Below are 26,119 nucleotides of genomic sequence, written 5' to 3' on the forward strand. Positions count from 1 at the left end.
GGGAAAGGCAGTGGCGGACAATCAGCGACAAGAACTTTGCCATGAAAGTGAGGTTGGCCTTCTTGATGGCCCCCTTTGGCTCAGTCCTCCAGTCGGCACCCTCTCCATCAACTGACAGGTGCATGTCCATCCACCTCTTCGTGGTCTCTCTAAGTGATGGCTCGCGCAGGAACTGACCATTTTTAACCATCTGCCAGCAGTAGTCAAACTCGGCAGTGAGAGGGGTCCGAGAAGCATCAACACCCTCGCCGTATAGAAACCGGCGGATGAAAGGCATGGAAATGTCAACCTGCATGCCCCGTACTCGGACCTTCTTCAGTGGGGCCTGTTTTACGGGGGCAGCCCGCCTATCTATCTGTGATCGCAGAGTCGCTACATAGGATGCGTAGAACTCTCTGACCATTCTTCACTGTAACGGTCCAATGGGCGTGCAGTCCACTCCAGGCGATGCCTGATGAAGAGATTGAGGATCTCAGGCATCGTCGGGAGGCTCCCTGTAAGGACTCGCCGCTCCAAGGTCAGTGTTCTTGTCATCACTCCTTTATCAGTCAGGAACTTGGCGTCGGAGTAGACATGTAATTGCCCGTCGACACACCACCGTTTGGCTGGTCAGTGGCTGGGGTGGGGGCCTGAGCTGGTGAACCTGATGTTGATTCTGAACTGTCAGCCACATCAGACGAAGCCAACGCTGCAGCACTGGCGGGTGCAGGAACCTTAGCAGAGCCGGAGGCTTCCTCTGACCACGATACTCCTAAGGAGCCAGACGCTCCTTCTCCATATGTGGCTGACCTAGAGGGTGTGCCGGTCAGTGTGCGCTCCTCATCAGACTGGGAGGCAATGACTACGCCGGACGCCACCTTTTTGGGTGTGGCTCTGGGAGCACGTGCTGCACGGGAAGGGGTGGAAGTGCCTAGGGGCACCACTGCACCATTTTAGGCCTAAGACCACACTAATTCTCGACAACTCTTGTAAAGTGTTGCCTAATATATTTTTCGGGACACTTTCAAAGCGTAGCCCAAGTTTTTAACTTTTAGCTACACTTTCTATAGGCAACATTTCAAAAGTATACTCTTTAATGTTATAAGCTACACTTTATAAGTGTTGCTACAATATGATATAATTGACAACAACTATTAACATACATAGCCACACATTAAAAATTTCCTATTTTTATAATTGTAAAAACAACACATTAGAAGTGTGGCCTTAAAATTTCACTATAATTTTCACTAAAAAATTCCCTCCAAAATTATTTTAAGTCTCCCTCCCATTTTTATTGGCAAAAAATACTAATTCATAAAACATTAATTTTAATAAAATACATAAAACATTTGTTAGAAAAACAAGTTCTCTTTCTCAAAGAACGTCTCAGCTGAATGCTTGAACAACTGAGGAACTGAAGTAGAAGAACAATTAGGTCTTGCAGCTAGAAGATGATTTTAGCAAACAATAAAGGTTGTCACATTATTTATCTATGTATGTCCTGCATGTTTTTGCTTAATTTTTTTGGCGATTCATTGATTTTGGGTTTGTACTATTTGGCGTATTTAGATGTATAGATACGTTCTTGTATTTGAGAGAACTTATTATAAAGATTTTTGAGTCTTTCAGGATTTCTAATTTTGAGGATTTTGTGCTTAAATCCATGGATTTTATGGTTGAGTCATCCTTGCATATGTATGATGCATATTATCACTGTATTCTCTACTATTAGGGTTAAATTCTTGTTGTTATTTTTTTAATGTCTTTTCAGGTTCTTTTAATTAACTAACTAATTTACTTGAATATCTAAGAAAACATTCAATATCAATTTGTTTAGATACAAAATACTTGTAGTAATTTATATTCTCTTTTAACGTAAGAACCATAATACCTGAAAGACAATCTTTTTCGGTGTATTGAGATAAGATATGCCGATGAACTAGCTTGTAAATGAGGCATAATTTATTAATCTTTACTTGGGCATGCACTTTGCTTGGAAGGAATAAAAATATTCTTACAATAATATAGTATCATTACCTTTTAGTGTTTTGGCTGGTATTTTGTTATTTTGTTAACAATGTTATCTCCTTGTGCTATTCTTCGAACAAGGGTAGTGGTATAGATTAATGTAAAATAAAAGAAGGGACTTCTCTTTGTTGAGAGACAAGATTGTGTCATCCACTAAGAATAAAGTCTTGCTCAGGATACAACATAACGTATTAAGGTTGCAGCCTTGTCTGCTGCAAAAGGTTTAAGTTGTGCTCAGGATGCACGTGCTGCTACTGCTTCTGCCATACATGCCAATGCATATTTCATAAAGGTCATCGCTTCTTTGGTGCTCTCGTAATACCTACAGGCTCATTTGGTTCTCCTTAAATACCTTCGCAGCTTGATCTAACACTTCGTTTTGGAGGACTACCCAAGGTGATTTTATATTTTTATGATATCATGAGAAATATATTCTGCCTTATGATTCTCACAACAAAAGCATCTGGATGGGAATTTGATCTATTTCATTAAAATATACCATCTACGGGTATTTTAGCTTTCCACTATTTCCACATAAAGAATATGATTTACATAGGCATACTTTCAGTAACTGTGTTAGTAGCAAGTTTTTAGTTTATGGCTTTGTAAATTCAATCTTCTATTTTGGCTTTCATGGGATGAATTGACAAGTTGCTAAATTTATAATCGAGATTCATTGTGAACAACATTTGTTATGTAAGAAGTGTCGGAATTGTTTGTGTAATCATGATTATAGATCAATTGATGGTTTGCTTTTACATGTTTATTTGAGTTGAAAGCATGCCATGGAGAGTTATATTACTTGGAAGGGATATTTTCATATATTGGGAGTTATTTTTCGTGCAGGAAATAACTATGAGCACAAATGGATGGAGTGATGCAGGGCATGCTGTAAATAAAGTGTATGATATACTTTACGTGATGGGCATGACAATATTTTTGTCGTTGTGAAAGGTCAAGGTGGAATACTTCCTAATGTTACCATTTTGCGTGATGTTGGTGGATATCACCCTATAATTTATCAGGTGATGAAAATCTCCACGTACTCGACTTTGGCACTATTCTACAAGTCAAGAATCATTTGCTTTCATGCCATATTGTTGGTTAGTTAAACATCTCCATAATTTTCGTGTACTTGAAATCTTGAGTATGCTTACTTTTCACTGATTTGTTAGGGAAATGCTATATGTGGTTATTGTTAATACAGAGAAGATATTCCTATAGGTCCTAGATGACGTTTGGATATCGACTCTAATTTTGGATTCAGAAAGAGCTTCTTCCCACAGGTATCATTTTTCATTAAAGATGAATGGACGATTACTTTTTCTAACTTCCTTGATCGCACTATTAGAATTTTTGTCTAACTGTATTTAACACATTTTTTCTTATTTTACACAAGAAGAAATAGAATTAGACACTTTTAACTTCAGTCTGAAGTATGGTTGAATGTAGCACGGAAGATCGTTTAATAAACCAAGGACCACTTCTGACTTATATTTGTCTTTGTTTTTTGTCATTCAGTCACAATAAAATGGCACATAGCAACAACATTCCCAATGAAATCCCACAAGCTAGGTTTGGGGAGGGTAGAATGTACGCCACCCTTACCACTAATTGTGTTGCACAAATTCTATAAATTATTCTTGTATATATGTAATGAAAGATACTTACTTCGGATAGTTCTGAATGTGTATATTTAGACTTTGCGCTAACGCAATTATTTTTGAGGATAAAATAAGTTCTATCCTTCATGAAATTACTATAACTAGATAAAAGAGCTTAGTTTGACTTCTTAGTTCTGCTAAACATAAAATGTTTTCATGACATGTTAATCTTTCACTTATAAACAGGGGAAAAAACATTATTGACCTCTTCGACAACCAACAGTGCAGCAAGTAATGATCAACATAATTTAATCTGGTCCCACAGTGGTTTTCTCATCGCATAACATACAAATTTTGCTTGTACATCATATAATAGTAGATCTGCTACAGTAGGAGAATGTGGATCATCAAGTTTATCATGAATCTTCACTGAAACCTTGCCTTTTTTTATTTTTTTATGCACTGTACCGAAGGATTTCAAATTCAATAATTAAAGTTGTACATGATTTTTGGTTGTCAAGAGATCATCTTACGACCTATGGGTATGGTGCTCCAGAATTTTGTGGATAGTATATAAAGGTCCGTATTTCTTGGTTCCTGACAATATGCAAAGGTGCAATGCAATATTTGTTTCTTATTTTTGTGTTGGTTCTTCTATTTTATAGTCTTTGAAGACTAACATAGAAGTATGCAACTGATTACTTTTTTTTTGTGCTAGTTAATCATAATTGGTATTTGAGATCATGATTCTAACTTTTTCCTAATAAAGTCTTAACATCTTATACTATAGATTAATTTGAACTAGTAGTTGTAAAAAGATATGTAATTGTATATGTCAACTTGTGTCTTTTATGAAGTGGAATTTTCTGAGATTTCTACAACATTAACAGTCTATTGTTCTTCAATAGGTAGTTTAAGTGCATGTCACTTGTGCTTTACAATGCAATTATAAGAAGATTGAATAATTTGAGTCATTTGCTATACCGTGTAGAAACTAGGCATGAGTAGTTTGAATATCTTTTGAGAAAAGATTGTATTGTAATAGTGCCATGGAGGGTGAAGGCTCTTTTCTTGTTTCTTGTTTTGTGACATCGACAGAGTTGTTTGATTATTCTTCCTATTGTCTGACATATTTTTATTTCCCATTTCTGTCAATGTTGTTGATACTTGTCCTTCATATTTGAATTTCTCAGTGTGCTCGTGCTCGGCTTTTCTAAAGTTATTGTTGACACAATTACCAGGGAACATGCTCTTCATTCCATCACTTGTGTGCGAATGGAGTATTTTTTTTGAACTCATGACATATAAAAAGATGTAATTCTACTTTGTAGGCATGCTTGTATATGATGAATGTTGTCATTCAATGATTAAGATCACTTTCATGACCAATATTATTGCATATGAAACAACAATTTTTATCATTTAGTATTTGAACTAGTTAGTAATTAAGCTATCTGTAGATAGAAGAAAGAACTTTATGAACTATCACATATTTTTGTTGCATACAGAGGATTGGGCATTGAGATTGTTGTATACAGCCCCCTAGGCCAGGGGTTTTTTGGTTTGAAGGAAATCACAGAAAGCCTCCCTGTAGAAAGTCTAGTTGTAAGTAATTGCAGTAGTTCCAAGTATATATTATGTATAACATAGTTCCTTAAGTAATCATAATTCTATTTCCCTTGTTTTTTTTATAACTATAGTACATAGTATATAAGATGATGCTAAGAGACTGCATCCCTACCGCTCCTATGTCATGTTTTCTTCATTCTACCCAACTAAATCCAAGGTTTTGCTCCTTCACAACCTTTTGTTATAATATGTGTGTGACAGAGGAGTTGTTCTCTGTGTGAATTTCTTTGGAGAATTTAATGAGTTTGATTTCTTCCTAATTTTTTGAATATATTTTGAGAAAATTATATATGAAATTTTCATTAATTTCTGTTTCGACTTGTTTCTTTATTTGTAGAATCAAAACTTAAATTAAGAAACAATAGTTTTGATTGTAGGTTACCTTGTTTCTACTGTTCGCCCTAGTTAACCAAAGAAAAAAAGTAGTTTTGCCAACTGGTTAGCGAGTGGAAACAAGTCGAACCATTAGAAGGGACGTGATGACAATACCTAGAACCGGAACACGGCGAGGTTCATGAGTTTTAATAAATACTAAGGCAATTTGAGTGTCAACACAATGATATATTAGAGGATGTGTTGGTTTCTTTGTGATGAAGATCTCATCGTATAACTGGTGGTGCATACATTCTGCTCAGGCCTTTAGATTTGAGTCTTGCAAACTGAAGCAACATTATGCAATGAAATATGGGACTATTCCAATTGTTCATGCAGTAGGACTCAGAGATATTGTTCTTCTATTACTAGTTATCATCTTTTTATTTAATACTTGTTGCATCATTTGATATATATCTAAATACAACTTTATTTTATAATGAATTTTCTTCATGAAAGGTACAAAGGGCTATTATGGAGTTAGAAAATTCTTACGTATGTAATGTAAGCACAAGAAAACTAGAAATACTTTGATCGTCCACTAAAACATGTGCAAATCATTTGAAATATTTGTAGTATATAACTTTTAAGTATAATGTGAAGAGTGCAAAAACAATGATTTTGAATATAAAACAGTAGAGTAATTGAAGTTATCTCTATCCATGTTCTGGATTTTGTTAGTATTTTCTAATTGTGTCATTTATTTTGTCTTTTTGTAACATGAATAATGGTTATAGAAATCTTAGCCAACTTTCTATCATTTTCAGCTTTATAATTTTTTCCATTTCAAGCAGGGTCGTGGTGCTTTAATGGATATTCCGTGTGTAGATCTTCCACCACACTAATGGACCCTTTCAAGTTGTATGACCCAGTAGTAGGTGAGCATTTCAACATTTTTGCGGCTAGTCTAAAGGTAACAGATCGTGTAGTTACAGTAAGTAATGGATATTCATGGAAACAGACTTCTAAAGGTCGTTTGAGATTGCATCAGATAATTAATGAGAATGATTGGAAATTACATGCTATTGTGAAAAGGATTGATACAAAAGAGAGTGGAACACTGAGTTGGACATTCACTTATAGTGTCAGATGATTACCTGAACTGCTCCTTGGACACACTGCAGACTGGCAAGCCTCAATATAAAGCGGCATTGCAGAAGGAACTTTATTTACCAGTTTGTGATGATGTCCAATTGATTAGTTTCATTAGGAGGCTTGAGCCACAAAAGAGTCTCTATCTGATTGTTGAGGCAGTGCCCTTTATGATCGTAGGAAGTGAAACGAGTAGGTGAATGTGAAAAGAAAAATGATTTATAATTATTCTGCCTTTCTTCACTACTGTAGTATTGTTGCCTTCTTAATGGTTGAGGGTGGGTGGTGGATTTGTTAGTTTCTAAAACATTGATTTTGCCTGTTAACTTTTCTGTTATCATCATTTGAAAACTATTGAGATATGTCCACGTGTATATATTTAATCATTTTCTAATTATTGTTTGTATAACATTATGGGATTATGTGATTATATATTGAATATATGCAATTCAAAAGTGTCGTTGTAGGGTGTCTAATGTTAAAGTTACACTTTATAAGTGTTGCTTTAGAAGAGACATAAAGTTACACCTTATAAGTGTTGCTCTAGATGTACACTTTATAAATGTTGAAATAGATGACCAATAAAAGGCAACAATTTTTAAGTGTGACCAATAAATCTGAAAAGGCAACGCTTTTAAGTGTAGTCTAACAAAAAATAGGTGTTGCTAATGCACGTCTTTAAAGCGTGCCCATATACCTATTTGGCTACGCTTTATAAGTGTTGCCAAATATGGAAACATTTAAAAAGTGTTGCCTACTGTCAAAGGTTACGCTTCTTTTGGGCAGCCCCTAAAAAGTGTTTCTGAATGACCAAAAGTGTAGCCTTTTATCAAAGGCCACACTTTTTGCTAGTTTAGGCTACACTTACGTGGTGTTGCTGTAGGCCTTAAATAGTGTAGTGCACGTACTCGGGGTCGAGCTCATCATTAGAGCCAATGACCATGTGGGCAGACAGGGCGACAGACTTCGATCGACCGCGTGCGTAGATTTGATTTTGCTTGTGTGCCATAGTAGATAGTACCTGTAAAGGATCAATATTAGTACGAGTAGTGGCAAATAAGACAAGCAAAACCATACCAAAAATTTGAAAAATAGAATGTCATTGCTATAGTAACAGTGACACATGACGGGCCTGGTGAAGGCTCGTCGCGACTATGACGGACCGTAATGAGGTCCGTCGTGTCTTACTTAGACTATGCATATATGGAGAACCCTGAAGGAGAGTCTCTGACTAGTATGACGGTATGTGCAGGACGGACCGTCATAGGTACGACGGTCCGTCGTAGGTGTCCGTCAGAGGACACATAGAAAAAAATGAGAGACCCTTAGGAGACGGGTCTCTGACCGTCATAACGGTCATGCAGGTCGGACCGTCATGGGTACGACGGTCAGTCACATGTGTCCATTCAAGGACACTTAGAAAAAGTGAGAGACCCTTAGGAGAGGGGTCTCTGACCGTCATAACGGTCATGCAGGACGGACCGTAGTGGGTACGGCGGTCCGTCACATGTGTTCGTTGAAGGACACTTAGAAAAAGTGAGAGACCCTCTAAAACAAGGTCTCTGACAACCAGAACGGTTGTGCAGGATGGACTGTCGTGAAGACGACGGTCCGTCACATGTGTTCGTTGGGGGACACTTGGAAAAAAATTGGCAGTGGGTGTTCGGGCTTTTGGAACGGACCCTACGACGGTCCATCGTGGGCACGACGGTCCGTCATCGGGGTCTCCTTCTGTAGATCAGTGACAGAACTAGCGTACCCCATTCATTCCCTATGAACCCAAATCGAACTTGTAGTGTTTTGGACCTACATTTGTCTAACCCAATTTCCTAGGAAACTAGTAATGCGAAAGCACCTATGTCTAGGGTTGTAAACATGGAAATTTCGCACATTTTTAACTTAGGTTAGATAGAATCTTATATAAAAGAAACGAACATATCACGAACAACTATGCTAACACTAATTAATAAACAAAAATTCAAGATAAATGAGTAGATATTATAGACACATACCTTAGAATTGGGGAAAACAAAAAGGACAAGTACTCGGTGACCAGGAAGACACCCACAGCAGCAACTACGACTCGTCGATTATCACTTTTAGGGCTTTGGAGAATTGTGAGGGGGGGGGGCAATGATCGTTTGAAAGAGGGAGAGATTGTGGAAGTTTAAAAGAGAGTGTAATGGGAGTAATAATGAAGGAATGGGGATGAAATGAGGGGTTTGAGAGTTTAAATGGTAAAATTTTATAATAAACTCCTACCGGGTCGGGTGAGGTACGCCTCATTAATCACGCGACGATTCCCCGACGACGGTCCGTCGCAGTTGTGACGACCCGTCGTTGGTTCCGTCGTGTGTGCCCTAGTTTGAAAATAACACAAAGACGTACCTGGTACGACGGAGGCATAGGACGGTCCGTTGCAGGCGCAACGTTGCGTCGCTGTATCCGTCACTGACTGTTGCAAAGTAATTTTCTGCAGAATTTCCTGGTCATGTGCCTGTAAATTTAAAAACCCATTAGTAGAGAAATGCTACCATTACTAAAAAGACTATATGTATTGGGTTGCCTCCCAACAAGCGCCTGATTTAATGTCGCGGCACGACTGGGGACATTTGACTACTCAGACTTCATCAAGATGGTATGCCTCTATCATATCATTCGCCGATGCTTTATGCCCAAAATAGAGTTTTATTCGATCTCTATTCATTTTAAACCGCACTCCCTCCTTGGATTTTAACTCAACTGCTCCATGAGGGAATACTTGGGTAATCAAATAAGGTCCAGCCCATTTGGACTTGAGCTTGCCCGGAAGACAAGGCGACCCAGAACTGTCTACAAGCACCAAATCCGAAACCATAAAATCTTGTTTTGCACTTTTTTCTTCATTCTCTTTCTTCATCTTTTCTTTGTGGGATATGGCTGATACCGATTGGAGTTCACCACTCTGCCTCATGGTCCTACAAACGTTGAAGCACGCTTCTTAATTGTTCAACCGATATTTCATCTTCCCCTTTTCCATATCAACTAAGGCTCTACCTATAGCAAGGAATGGCCTCCCAAGAATAATAGGCACGTCAAAAATCGACTTCACAATCAAGAATAACAAAATCAGCCGAAAAGACGAATGTCTCCACTTTTACTAGCACATCATGGAGTATCCGTATTGGCCTTTTCACCGTCCGATCAGCCATCAGTAGCCGCATCGCCATGCGTTTTGGATCCCCCAAACCCAACTTCTTGTAGATCCAGAGGGGCATGAGATTTATGCTTGTCCCCAGATCACATAATGCTTTCGCAAAATGTAATGACCCAACTGTACAAGGAATAATGAACGCACCCGGATCTTCTTTCTTTTGTACGAGGGATCTTGTAGCAATAGCAATACAATGTTGCAGTCTATCATCATCCTCAAATGTGACCGATCTTTTCTTTGTAACCAGATCTTTAATAAACATGGCATAACCGGGCATTTGTTGAAGAGCTTGTACCAAAGGGACCTTGATAGAAAGCTGCTTCAGCATTTTTATAAAACTCCGATATTTACAATCCTTAGTATTTTTCACTAATCTCTGAGGGAAGGGTGGTGGTGGCTTAGGCATGGGAATTACCTTCATAGGGACTTCTTCATCTTTTCCATTGCTCTCTTCTTCATGAACACTACCCTTTACCACCTTATCATCATCCTTTCTCACATTTTCCTCATCAGACGACATAGGTGGGTCAATGGTTTGCTTACCAACCCGAGTAGTGATCTCCATACAGTGCGCATCATTTTTTGGATTTTGGACAGTGTTGCTAGGAAGAGTACCTGGTTGCCGTGTTTTCACTGTCGCAGATAATTAGGCCATTTGCAACTCGATCTGTTTAATCGATATTTCATGTATATCAACTTTTTGCCCAATACTAGCTAAATAACACCTTAACTCTTTAATGTGCTCATCACTAGCATCGAACCTCCTCATCATTTTATGCAACATATCCTCAACTCGCGCCATACTATCTCCACCATCCCTAGGAGTAACTTCACGATTTTGAGGAGGGACAATGGTCCCATTCCTATCATTTCTGTTACCGTAGTTACCCATGATGAAGTTTTTGTCGCGGTTGTAGTTTCATCTCGGACATAATGACCCTCACGTTTATAGTTACCATAGTTCCGACGTTGGTTCCTTGACCTTGGCGCCAATTATCCTGATTTGAGATTTGGGCACTTGGTCGGTAAACCCCCCTTCTGCTCATTTACTGCATAAGTGTCCTCCGCATAATACCATTCATCATTAGGAAGTGGTGGTTTAGCCAAGTAGTTGACTGCATTTATCTTTTCTGCACCCTAGTGACATGTTTTAGTACCAACCCAAGCTCAGTTCTCATCTGAGCTATTTCTTCACGATTCTCATCTTTGGCTGGGTTAGGAGTGGACTGCACTGCGAAGGTGTTTCTCCATGTATCAGACACCGTAGTACTCCAAGCTTTATTTTTTCGAGAGATTTTCTCTATTTTTTCAGCAATTTTAGCATAAGGACATTCCCCATAAGATCCACCTGCTATATTGTCCAATACCGCTTTATTATTATCATCCTGTCCCCGATAGAAGTATTCCTTCAGTGACTCATCATCTATACGGTGATTTGAAACACTTCTTAAGAATGAGGTGAATCTATCCCAAGAACTACTAACCGACTCTCCTGGTAGTGCCACAAAGTTATTCACTCTGTCTTTATTGTTTAGTTTCTTGGAGACCGGATAATTGCGTGCTAAGAAAACATCCCTTAGTCGGTTCCAAGTGAAGATTGAGTTGTATGCGAGCTCAGTGAACCATATAGAAGCCTCTCCCGTCAGTTAGAGAGGAAACAATCTGAACCCTATTACATCTAGATCCAAATCAGGCCTCCCTACACAGCTTTTACACACTGCCCTTACCTTAGCTATATCCTCAGAAGGCAGCCCTGAAAACAAACCTCTGGCAGTGAGCATTTGCATCAGGCTACTAGCTATCACAAAGGTGTGGCCAGTGGGTAGAAGAGGCAAGACAAGTGGCCTATCGGAGTCTGCTATGTTATCATATCCTCTGTAGTATGCTTGGGGTCGTGGAACGAGATTTTGTCCCCTCTGTTGGTGTTCACCTGGAGCATCGGGTAACAACTGACCATGAACATCAACCGGAGCTGGGATGTTCTGGTTTGGATCATCATCATTGATTCCCAAGTTTTGATTCATGTTGTGTAGTGTACGCTCTAATTGGTTCTGCACAAATCGAAAACAATAAAACAATGTAAAATCAAGAAAATATCAACTAAACTATAGTAATAAGTTTAAGTTAATCTAAAAGCTATATTCCCCGGCAGCGGCGCCAAAATTTGATACTCTCAAACTTACTTCTCAAATAAGAAGTAAAGTGGTCGTGTCAAGTAAATAGCCCAACTAGTGGGGTTGGGATCGTTCCACGAGGAAAATAGTCTAGACATAACTTCAATCTGTTATTACTATTGTTTGGTCAATGACTTCCTTGGAAAATAAAAACAATAAAAGGGGGGTTTCTATTTCAAAATGAGTGAAAATAACTAACGAAATTGAAAGAGACACTTAACAGCTTTGAATGTTGGATTTTAATCAATTAATCAAAGTAACTAGGGTTTACGTGTTCCCCACAGTATCATAACTTGATAATTCTAACTATAACAATTCTTTCCTAGTATCTTGCATGCAAAGTTATAAGTTATGTATTTCTAAATCCTTGGTCCGGCATCTAGAAAATCTTACTCCGCACCTTGGTCCGGCTGCGTGTGTTGTTATCCTAACCCTTATCTTTACCTCATATAAGCATCGTATTCGATATTTGACTAAGTTATTACCCCGTACCAATCAATAGTAGCCTATTAGATAGTATACACTAAATCTATGTTGATAATTCTTTTCCTATTATCTATCTCCTTGGTCCAGCAAGTAGCATTAAGGCGAGTTCTAACGTTGTCCATCCGTTCAAAAGATTTCTAACGAAAGAATTATTAATACATGCAGGACACTATTCTAGAATAGTTATTTTAGTGAGGTTTTATCTCATTATTTGCCTATGGTTTCCACAACCCTAGTTATGGAGTTTAGTTACTCATATTCATAATCACAATATTCAAATATATTAAATAAGAATTCATGTACTTACTTCAATGAGAAAGTGTAAAATCCGAAAGTTTGCTTGATTAATCACCAATAATCACTTGCAAGAATCTCAAAGTAATCAACAATCTCACAAAAAGTATAATGATTCTCAAAAGTCTAACAATACAGTGTCTACTAATATGATGTCTAATAATACGAAGTCTAACAATTATCCAGTGTCTAACCCTAAAAACGAGGTTTTTTGAAGTATTTATAGAAAATAAAAACCTAATTAAACAAGGACTCTATTTTCTGGAAATCTGTTAAAACGCGGCTGGGTTGACGAACCTCGCGACGAATCGTCGTGGTAACGACGGACAGTCATGGACTCCGTCGTAGTAACGACGGACCTTCATTGACTCCGTCGTCCCATACTTATGTAATTTCTTTTGCTGCTCTCTTCATTACCCTCGACGGCAAGTATGACGCACCGTCATAGGCACAACGGTCCGTCGAGGGTCTTCGTTTAAAAACAGTTCAACTCTTTGAATATGGGTACTGAGATTACTTCTCTGTACTTCATGACGAACCTGCAGGACGGACCGTCATAGACATGACGGACCGTCACAAGATTGGTAACCCCACACTTGCTCAGACTTCCCCATCTTCCTTCTACAGCTGCACTACGCTGCCACCTACGGACCATCACAAGCACGACAGACCGTCCTAAGCTCCGTAGGTGGTCTCTTCTGCATTTCTTCGCTCAAAATCTCCGCATTCAGCTTTGGACAGATTTCCTGCAAAATAAAAAGAAACGTATATAAAAATTAGCACAAAAAAGCTTTTAGACACACTGAATTTAAGGAAAAAAGTATTAATAATACCGTGAAACCATGGTATATCGGGGGGGAATATTGTAACACCCCGTGTATTCCATGACCTATACTAGAGCTCAATATGTTGAATAATGAAGGTTTTAGACCTAAAAAAGTAAAAATAACGTATTTTAGAAGTTTCAGAGCAATAGGATTAAAGAAAAGCCTTAATGTCTAGAAGCTAGAAAAATTCAACTAGTTGGCGTCCGTATCTTTGGCTGTTGTTTAGGAGAGTCATATGGAGTCCAAAACTTGTAAAAATACTTTGGATAGGTAAAGTGTAGTATAGAAAGTCTAAATATTTTAAAACAACACTCCAAGGACCATTGAAAGGGTCCTTGGGGAGGACCCATATATGAGTGGGTAGGCTGCACGCAGGAAGAATTGGATCTTAGGTATGCGACGCGAGCTTGACACGTAGCTAACTGCCTAAAGATTTTTGAGGCAGCCTTGCGACGCGAGGCTTACACGGATCTGACTACCTCAGCTCAAAATTCAAAAAAAAAAATTGGGACCTACTTCCCATATACCGTAAAAGTTGTATTTTTGTGTTTTGACTTCTCCAATAAACCCATTTAAGTGGGGGATATTTGGCTATTTCAATTGGTGTCTATATAATACCTTAGGATAAGTTATATGTCAATTTTAACACAAAATCAAATCCCAAAAGTTCAACTCAAAAATCTCTCTCTCTCCCGAATTCTCCATTCATCCAAAACTCCATTGAAGACCATTAGCGCTCCAAGAAAAAGATCAAGCCTACAAGTTTTTAACCCAATTTTGAGGATTTCTCATCAATAAAGTATGGTTTCTTTCACTCTTGGGATTCATTTCCCTAAGAGGTCCTTCAAAATATGATTTCTAAATCCCCCAAAACTAGGATTTTTCTCCATGGGTCTTTTTTCTAAAATGAAATTGTGAGTTTATTGTGATGAATTTTGATGAAATAATGTTTTTTTAAAAATGAATTAATTTTTAATTTATGAATTCCTATGAGTTTTCCCAAGATTAATGTATTTCCCTAAATCCCTAATTTCTTTGATTGATTAAGGTGAATTGTTGAAGGTACTAATTTCTTAGATTGATTATAGTAAATTGTTGATTGTGATGAACAAGTCAATTGTTTTTCTTTGATTTTATTTATGTTAATACTTCATTAATTTCCGTTTTTCATATGTTGATTATGATTTCTTGGGTGTTGAATTTTGAAGTCCCATGAAGGGCAATGAGGTATGATCTTGATTCTCCTTTGATCTCAATTATGCAAGGTGAAATCTACTAATTAGATAATAATACTAAAGTCAATTGTGTTGTTGTGATGTTGGTGACAATAATTCCTCATCCCTAACCCTAGATGTATGAATTGTCTATGAAGTATGTAATTATGTTATGAAGTGATCATTATATGATTTAATGTAGTTTCTCATGACATAATGTTGTGTCTTAAGTGAATTGATAATTCTCAATTGTGATCACCTATGAGCTATTATAATGAGATGTTTACTTAAAGGTCTAAAAAAGACTAATGAACTAGTATGATGTTATATGATGATTACCAGAGTGAATAATTACGTAGCACAAAAAGGGCATGTAAATGAGATGCAGGTCTTACCGTAGTAAGTCCAGTTTCCTACTTGGGTTTCTTCACGACTAGTAGTGATGGTTCCCAAAGATATGTGTTGTCTCATGAGATGGAAACCTTCACGATTAGTAGTCAAGGTTTCTACAAACAATGTCCTTTTCCCTTAACTATGTGCCAAGATAGGACTCTAGATCAGTTGATCCACATAGAATAGCTATGTACGAATGGTTGCACCTTAGGAAAGTGTTAACCCTCTCTTTTTTGTGGTGGGGTAGAACCCTCGATTCCATGAAGGTCACATGGTATCATTTCTGTTATGCTACTTATTTCCCTAAAGTAAAAGTATGAACAAGTTATGAATGTGAACTTCTACTATGGTTTTCTTAAAGGATAGTACATAGTGTGAGAAAGGGTATGAAACTTCTCTTACACATTGCATATGTTAAATCCTATAGGATGGTTCTAGAATTGTTCTCTTATGATTATTATTATGTTAAAATGTTATGACTAGTATTGGTATATGAAGCATGTTATATAAAATAAATAAGTTGCAAGTGTGAAATGGGTTGCCTAACGTGATTGCTTTGAATAGGGTTATGGGGCTTTATTCTTATTATTGCACCAGTGTTTCTTGAGTTACTTATATGTTGATATGGTTATGATGTTCCTCATATGTGTACATTGAATTGTTGGTCATTTTTGCATAGGTTTGACTAAATTTTTCCTTTTCTCTACATTAACGATTTTACGCATAGGGACCATACTTAGTACATATGGTTTGTACTAACCCATATTTTTTCCCTTTTTCCCAAACATTTTAGGTTCTGGCCGTTGAGGTATCATTGAGTCCAATGCAAGAAGGCTTGGAGTAGACTCTCCAAGTTTTTGTATGCGCCCTAGTTCGAGGATGCTACCACTCTATCTTAGTAGTACTTGTATTGTCTAGTAGACATTAATTTTTTCCTATTGTTGAATATACTGATATAAGCCCCACGTGGAAATTATTGATTTGTATAAGGTCGTTGCCCGCATTGTTTGACTTTGTTAGATGTCTAATATGAAACTAAGTATTAGACTAAATTCCTATTCTTTGTTATGGTCTATTGTGAGAAGCCTATGTATGCTTCCTATGTAGTAATCTATGTAAACCTCCTTGCTATATAAGCAAAAGTTTTAATTTTCCCGCGTTTTTTACATATCATTGCTATGACGAATTCTAAGAGGATTTTCTAAGTCCTCGTAGTACATGTTAATAAGAGTAACCAACATCACATAGTTTCATTTACATGTAAGATCATTAAATTGTTATCATTTACATTGATTTATGTATACATCCATAAGAACAACCTCTTAAGGCTTCCTCAAGTCAACATAATACATGGTATAAGTAGAGTCCCATACTCCTACCTAAGCTAAGTCAAACCTCATAAGTCACCATAGTTGGTTTGTATTTCATTACTTTTTTTTAATGTAGGGAATAATTTCCTTAAGCGGTATAGACCACAAGAGCTATGTGTGTAATCCGGTGTCATAAAACCTTATACCGATTGAAGGTGGTCTACCGGTCAAAGTAGAACAAAACATAAATGTATTTTTCTTGGTGGAACCACTTGCTAGTCTTCCTGTGGGGGTAACATAGTTTAAGGAACTAAGACATATGTAGGAACTATCTACATTCTACTTGGCAATTGGAGCCTCATCTCATGAGAATCCATATGATAAGTATCCTTCACAAGAGAGTCAACAACTCATATGGAACTATAGGGTGAATCTTCCTCTATGGATAGTCAACACCTCACATTGTCAAGTTCCCTAGGTGCTAAGCTAACGTTCCTTTTGAAATGCCTTTAATTCTTTTATTTACGATCATAGCTTTGTTTTAGTCATAGGGTCTATCCCTTATATAATCATCATCATCATAGACCATTAAGAATTTCATCAGTATTTTCATTTTATTACAATTCATGCATGTGAGGTTAGAACATTTACATTTCACATAATCATAAGGAACATTGGTAAGTTATCACAATTCTTATAACATTTACATGTTAGCCAAAACCTCACAAACCATATTCAAGAAATTTCAATTCAACATCATACCATCCCTTTCAATATTGATATAAGGTAGACATCAATACAACATCATCACTTAAGCACAAGTAACAATAATTGAAGTAAAGGTTGAGATCGCAAGCTTTACCAAATCTTTTTCACAGGCAATCATCCATGGTTTTACCATCAACCATTCAATTCAACCCAATAGTGGCTATAACATCATCATACAATAGTAATTAACACAATAGCAAGATCAATTACATCATCACTATCACAATTAATATATATTCATAACCTAGGGTTAGGGGAAAAGTTCTCATCATGAAGTCTTCAAGAATTAGATTCAATCCCAACAATACATTACTCTAAGCTGTCCGTTAATGAATTAGAATAAATCAAGGAAGTCTAAAGATCAATACATTCTTAAATTTTCATCAATTCATAAGCAAGATCAAAGATATGGAGAATTAAGGAAAAGGGACATGATCTACACGAAATTTCATCAATTAACATCAATAAATTAACAATCTACACTTAAGCAGTCATAGGAAATAAAAATTAATCATAATCCATCATCGAATTGAAGTTTAGAAGAAAACCCATTAGAATAGAAAAACCCTTGGAATTCTGTGTTTTTAAAATAAATTTTGAGAAAACATCTAGGGAAAAGGAAACCCACGAGTGAAGAACCCATACCTTAATGAAGATTAATCCACTAAATTAAAGTTAAATCCTACAGAAATTGGTCTTCTTATTAAAGCTTTCTTCTTCCTTCAATTGAGGATGAATAGAGAGAGAAACAATAGAGAGGTGAGAGCTTTTGGGTTTTTATTTGGGTATATGATACGAGTCAGTAAATGTGAGGAAAACTGATTGGTAATCAATAAATAAATTCCCCATGAAATACCAAAAATACACCTCACTTTGATGACAGTGTATTGATGTCAAACTTCAAATCCAAATTTCAGATTTTCGTCGGGGAACATGTCTGCAACGCAGAGCTATTCCGGATGGATTTTTAAATTAATTTTTGAGAAAGTAGAGTCCGCGATCAGAAATTGAGATTTGACCAAAAGCCTCCACGTATGCAATGTGTACTTAATCTGCTACATGTATTTTTGGTGCTGCTTTGGCAACCTTCCAAGCCAAGTTTGTGGTTCTTTCATGGACTTCTAAGGCGACCGTTGGGTGGTCAGACCTGGATATTTTTACTCAATTTGATGGATTGACTTTGTAATGTAATTTTACAAGTCTTATACCTGATATAACACTCCTAAACACATCAGAAATCTAAGGACGTTGCCCTAGTTAAATTAGTCTAGCTTCCGGACGTCTTCGACGTTTCTTGTTGTTTTGATTCATAAACATCCTAAATGACTTGCATACATTATATATGATACTAAAATAGTTTTCTCAACCTTAGAACTCATGTTATACTCTATTTTAGGTATTAGATTTTCAATTTGTTATAAGAATGTATCTAGAAAGAGAAGGATCAAGTTTCTTCGAATTTGAAACTTGCTTCTAGGTAAGTGATGATGGTTATTCTATGATTTTGTAATGTATGATTGTTGTTTATTCAATATGATATTTCAATGTACATGAATGTTTCAATATTTGTCACACTAGTTGTAAATGAGATGAATTATGATTTCCATGAAATAATGACTTAAATGTATCATCTTGACGTTATACATGTGATTATGATTGTGGTGTGTTAAATGGATCTATTTCCATGTTCCGGAATAACTATCATTGATCGGTTGCCCCGTTCGGCATAACTATGCTATTGGTTACGACATTTTACAGTAATTATTTGATCACGTACATCATTTAAATATGCTAACAATTTGAGTTAAGGTTCAATGAAAGGAAAAATGATGTGATATAATATGTGAAGTTTTTTGTTGTTCTTAAATGTTTATGATGTTGTATATGTTCGATATATATCCATGTCATTACACTTCTCACACCTCAAGCTACCCCCGAGACGTAGACGGAGGACCTAGGACCAGAGGTGATCCCAAGCTAACCCTGCTTAAATAATCATGACCATACTAAATATAATAAACTAATGTTGAAGATAAAATATAACTATTATTAAAATATAGTTATAACTTATATATATATATATAAAACTGATTAGTTTAATACAATTAAATTATTAATTCAATACTATGCCAAAACTAACTGTGTGTGAAAATAACCTCTAACTGACTATTAAGTGTGGGACAAGCCCCACCTATGTCTAGCAAAATAGATACTAAAAAAACTGAGTATCATGACTATTGTCCTCGGAAATGAGGGCTCACCACTAACTCTGCAGAACTGGATATCGGAAAATGATCTAAACGTGATCTTAATGCTGAGAAACTGAACGTACGTATGAGTCAGTACTTGAGAGGTACTAAGTATGTGGGATAGGGAAAAGCTAAAATAACACCCAACTAAACAAACATTAAAGCAAGTATACCATCTGAAGATGATGTAGATTCTTAATGCTAAGATAACTGAAATAAATGACCAATTTTTAACTTGTTAAAATTGAATACTAGATAAACTGATAAATGGTCAATGCACAGGAATCTGACTGATCTGTGGGAGCTAATGATTTACCACGGTTTCACGGTACTTTCAATGTTTATTCCTTATGATTGGTGTGTGTCTAGAGCCTTTTTGTAGTAATTTTAATATGTTTTGACTTTGTTTTGCAGGAAAGTTGACCAAAACGGAAATGCAGAAGGCTATAAAGAATTAGTGCAGAAGTGACCCACAAAGCCATCGACGGACCATCGTCTCATCGACGGACTTAGGTATTCATCGTTGATTGAAGGTTCAATCATCTCGAAGCAACTCAGGGAATTTTGAATAAATGTGGGGCTACGGAAGGATGGTCAGTCCGTGGATTGTAAGTACATCGACAGACCGTGTTGCTAGTCCGTCAATTGGATACGAGAAGTTGCAAAGTGCAGGCTTCTAAAAAATGCTAGGTAGGGACCAATAGAGGCAGTCAACGGTTCGTCGTTGGATCAATGGAACGTTTGTGGGGTTGTCGATTGAAGCCACGTTTTGGACAAAACTTTCCTTATTTTAAAATCATTTTAATTAAGGACCCTTTTTATTATAAATAGGGTGAAAACCTTATTTTTGGGGTTCATACATTTGTTCTAGGAGATTTGCTTTTAAAATTTATTCAAATTTACAAATTTGGTATTTAAGATAATTGTGTGATTTCAAGTTGAATTTCTAGATTTTCTTCAAATTTTTAAAAGTAAGTTCATGATTTTTTTTCATCAATTACAAATTGTGTTCTTTAAAGTATGGATAACTAAATCCAGAACTAGGATTATGGGAACCGTGGGTGATTGACAAGAAAAAATTAGCTAAATAACAATTCTCAATTAGGTTATTGCATGCATCGATAGTTCTTTCGTCTAAAAACCATTATAACGAGTGCAGACGTTTGAACTCACCTTATTTCAACTTGTCGTACCAAGGGGGTAGTTAATATGACTAAGAATTATCGACATAAGTTAGTGGATGCTATCTACTAGGCTAGTTCGGATCGGAGAGAAGTAATAACTAAGGCAAACATCAAATCTGATGCTTAATATGAAGGAAAGGTAAGGGTTAGCAACTTAAACACACGTAACCGGACCAAGGTACAGAGGGAAATTCTCTAAATGACGGACCAAGGATTTAGAGATACTCAACTTATCACTTCTAATGCAAAACAGTAGTAAAGAATCATTACAACTAGGATTATGGTGTTATGAACCTTTGGAGAACACTTACACCATAGTCTCTCTCACAACATAATAATCACCACTAATTTACTCTTGTTAGTTGTTTGATTTCAAAACATTGCAACACTTTTGTTTTACAAAACCCCCATTTTTATTAATAGTTTTTATAAAGGACTTGACAAAATCAAGGTAATCCTACATTAAAGTTAAGTCTAAATAATTTTCTTTGTGGGATATACCCCAACTTAATAATTGGGTTCTTTACATGATATGACCGCTTATACTTCATAGAGAAGTGTAATTTGTGAGTATCAGCTAAATGTGGAGTTCTATGTACACTCCCCATCAAAAGGACCCAATATACCTTGCTAGAGGTATAAAGGCATGTTGGCGTGATCACTAAATTGATGCCCAAAGCGGGGACTCACAACCTACTTGGCTAGTAGTTTTGGGACTATTTGGATACGATGAACCCTAGTCCAATTCAGTACTATGATATTACCAATGAATTTAGTGATTAAGACATTATGACATAATTTCTATAAATACTAGATAGCTGAAAACTGAACATGCAAACTGGGAGTGTAACAATTACTCTGATAATTATGCCTTACTAATTGATGCATGTATATCTTCAGTAACTGAAATATCTGACCTTGCATGTGTAATTTAACAACCTAAAAAAATACATAGATAGGGTTCTGAAATTAATGCAATAATCTGATTAATAATAACATGGTAATCTTATTCGGATTATATAACAAAATAATTCATAGTAATCTGTTATAGTTCTAGAAATTCTAGGTCTAATCATGATAAGGGAATCAAGAGTCTACTAAAAATTAAGGACCCAATGGGTTAAAGGATCAAACTAGTGAAATCTCACATACGTTGTGATGAATTCCACAGAGAAATCATTCAATATCAGAGATGGAACTGATGGTACCCTGCAGCGTTTTTCAACTATGGTTGTTGACCTTTTTCTCCTATCTTGTTTCTAATTTTCTATGTTTTTAATTTATGATTTTGACTTGGATAAGTTCTTTTTATGTATCTAGTCTTATGCTGACTAAAATTTCATTAGTTAGGGCTTAAACAAAGTATCTTATGGGTTAAATTAACTAGGAAAAGACCAAAAGACTCCTGGAATAATTATTGTCAGACCAATCAACGAGGTGTACTGAGGCCCGTCATTTGGGTCTGCGTGACAGACTTTTACTAAAATGAGCAAAAGTTTTTACTTGGAGTTCATATTAAGCAAACTCGGAGGATATGGAAAGATAATTCAAATATCTATCATTTCATAGATCATGAAGCACTGAATTCATTTGGGCTAAAAATTATGACCATTTTAAGTTGACCCTATCATCAATTTCCCCCTAACTGATTGCAAACTTCACCTATGTTCTGACCTATAGACCGTTGATGGAACGACGGTCTCTTCTGGTCATTAGTAGTTCTTGCAAGAGGTAAGTATCTTGAGTCTCAATCCAAAGACAGAGACCACGGACCGCAGTCTGACTTATGGACCATAGGTCTTCTAGTGGTTTGACATTTTGTCAATTTTATAGGGCTGAGTTTTGGAAGAGATTTGGTGGCAAATGAAAGATGCAGAGTACGGGCCATAGATCAGACTATGGTTCGTGGATAGTGACTGTTGATTGCACCTATAATTTTTCTGAAAAGCTTATTAATGGTCCATTTAGGATAAGGGGTGTTACATTATCTTCCCCTTGAGAACATTCGTCCTCGAATGAAGACTATACTAACTAAAATAGAGGAAGAGAGTTGTAATACCTAAAACTAAACATTGAGAACTGAATTTCTGAACTAATTGAGTTCCAAGAACATACAAATATGCTAAAAATTGAAGTACAATATGAGGAAACATAATTCTAAGACTGAACTAATACATGATGACTAAAAAACTAAAGAAAAACTATTAGCTCAAGCTAGAGTGGGATCGAGAGGAAATAGGTGAGGATAGTTGGATTTCATTGCTGCTTCTTCTTGCCAAGTAGCTTCGCAACGGACTGACTCCTCCACAATACCTTGACTAAAACTTCTTTGTTTCTCAACCTTCTATCCTAACGATAAAAAATCTCAACATGTACATCCTCACATGTAAAGCTGTATTTCATATCCACTGTCTCCAATGGAATAGCAGAGGCTAGATCTCCCACAGACTTCTTCAGGAGTGAGATATGGAAGACCGGATGCACTACTTCTAGTTCAGCTGGAAACTCTAACTCATATTGCACGTTGTCAACCCTTTTCAGGATCTTGTAACGCCCTACATACCTACGACTAAGCTTCCCTATATTGCAAAAACTCATCACCTCCTTCATAGGTTACACTTTCAGAAAAACCCAATAATTCACTTGGAACTCTAGTTCCCTTAACCTTACATCTGCATAAAATTTTAGATGACTCTTGGTTGTTTTAAGTCTATCTCTGATCAGCTGTCCTCTCTGCGTATCATAAAGGACTGAATCTAGACCTATCAAAGATACTTCATCTACTTAAAACCAACCAACATGAGATGTACATATACGCCTATACAGTGCCTCATACGGGGCCAACTGAAAGTTGGAATTGTAATTACTGTTGTAGGAAAACTTAATAAGAGGAAGGCGATATTCCTAACTACCCTTGAAATTGATCAAAGCTCTTAATATATCCTATAGGGTTTGAATTTTACGCTCTGCTTGTCCATCCGTCTGCATATGAAATGTTGTGTGAAGGTTAACCTTATCACCATGACCCTTAAAAAATGACTTCAAAAAATAAGGGATAAATTGAGGACCTCTATATGATATGATAGACTTAAGAACCCCATGAAACTTGAAAATTTAATTAATGTAATGCTTGGCATAGTCGTCAGCTTAATCTGTAGTCTTGACTGCTAAAAAGCAAGAAGACTTAGTAATCATGTATACTATCACCAAATTGGAGTCATTCTGTATGTGAGTGTGAGGTAACCCTGTGATGAAATCCATATTGATAAATTCCCACTACCAAATAGGAATATAAATCTCTAGAGTCATACCCCCTAGTTTTTAATGTTTTATATGGACTCGCTAGCAATTGTGGTACTAACTCACAAAATCTTCTATATCTCTCTTCATGCCATTCCACCAGTAGAATTCCCGCAGATTGTGGTACACCTTAGTGGCACATGGATGAATAAAATATCTCCAGTTATGGGCTTATGAAAGAATATGTTGTCTCAACTTACCCACATAAGGAACACCTAATCTATAGAGGTAGCAAAGTACAACATCTCCCCGTTGGGAGAAAACCTACAGTCTCTTATCGTTGACTGCACCCTTAAGTTCAAGAAAGATTGGATCATTATCTTAAGATTGGATTATTGTCTTGCTTTTTATTAATCTCCACTACAAAGAAGATTCAACTCATTTTGAACTGTTACACCACAGTCTAATATGTTCATAAGATAAACTCCCATGAGATCAAGATGTGAACATCCTTCACTACCTCTTTCTTTTCTTCCACAACATGGGATACACTAACCATAGATAATTTTCTAAGAGCATATTCTACTACACTCGCCTTACCAGGATGATAATGCACACTCATATCATAATCCTTAGGGAACTCATTTTATATCCTCTAGCGAAGATTCAACTCTTTCTAGTCTCTTATTGCCAATGAACATATCTACATGAACACCATACAATTAGTGTCTCCACATCTTGAGTGCAAACACAACTACTATAATATCCAGGTCATGAGTTGAATAGTTATTCTCATTCACCTTATGATGTCTAGAAGTATAAGATATAACCTTATCTCGATGCATCAACACACAACATAGGCCAACAATGGATGCACCACAATATATTACATAACCATTTGAACCCTTAGGTATATTCAAGATTGGAGTTGTAGTCAAACTAGTTTTTAATTAAACAAAGCTTTTCTCACGATCATCTGATCATTGAAACTTTACCTATTTCTGAGTCAACCTAATCAATGTTGAGGCTATAGATGAAAATCTTTCCACGAACCTTTTCTAATAACCCGCTAGACCTCTGAAACTTTTGATATTTTTAGCAGAGGTAGGTCTGTTCCATTGTTTCACTTTTTTTATCTTCTATAAATCCATTCAGATCCCCTCACTAGATACAATATGACCAAGTAAAGCAATGAATTTCAACCAGAAATCACATTTGCTGAACATGGCAAATATCTGGTGTTCGTTGAGAGTCTAAAAACAACTCTCAAATGACTGGCATGTTCTTCCTCATTCCTAGAGTAGATGAGAATATCATCAATAAAGACGCTAACGAACAAGTGCAAGTACTGTTTGAAGACTGTGTTTGTCAAGTCAATGAAAGTTGCACGGGTATTCGTTAGTCTAAACGACATATATACAAATTCATAATGACTATACTGAATTCTAAAGTCTCTCTTCGAAATGTCACTATATTTGACTCCAAGCTGATGAATACCTAATCTGAGGTCTATCTACAAGAAATTGCTAGAACCCCGAAGTTGTTAAAACAAGTCAACAATTCTGGGGATGGAATAATTATTCTTTATTGTGACATTGTTGAACTGCCTATAGTCTGCAAATCTCGGGAGAACCATCTTTCTTCTTTACGAATAATAGTGATGCACCCCATGCTGAAATGTTAGGTCTGATGAAGCCCTTGCATAAATGGTATTTCAACTGATCTTTTAATTCCTTAAGCTCTGCTGCAGCCATTCTTAAGGAGGATTCTATATAGTTTGGGTATGTGGAAGAAAATCATTACAATGTGTTTTTCCCTTTGAAGGGACTCCATCAAGATATTCTAGAAATACTTTTGAAAACACACTGACTACTGGAACTGACTCAAAAGTTGGGGTTTCAAAGTTAGAATCTTTAGCTTTAACTAGATTATATATATGACCCTTAGAGATATAATCTTTCTGGCCTTAAGGTAAGAAATGGATCAAACCGTAGGTGCTAAGATATTACCCTTTAATTACAAGATTGGTACGTTTGGAAACTGAAAACGAACAATCCTCGTTCTACAATTGACTGAGGCA

General features: G+C 36.5%; 1 long non-coding RNA gene across 1 annotated transcript; it reads left to right on the plus strand.

The window, feature by feature from the left end:
• Nucleotides 1–1,345: 1,345 nt before the first annotated feature.
• Nucleotides 1,346–7,090, plus strand: LOC114074392. The gene is made up of 4 exons (XR_003574781.1): nucleotides 1,346–1,455; nucleotides 2,186–2,406; nucleotides 2,857–3,296; nucleotides 6,410–7,090. It is a non-coding gene; the product is annotated as an uncharacterized LOC114074392 (long non-coding RNA).
• Nucleotides 7,091–26,119: the final 19,029 nt, after the last annotated feature.

The sequence above is a fragment of the Solanum pennellii genome, chromosome 10 (genome assembly GCF_001406875.1).
Source record: "Solanum pennellii chromosome 10, SPENNV200".
In the NCBI taxonomy this organism is placed as follows: Eukaryota; Viridiplantae; Streptophyta; class Magnoliopsida; order Solanales; family Solanaceae; genus Solanum; species Solanum pennellii.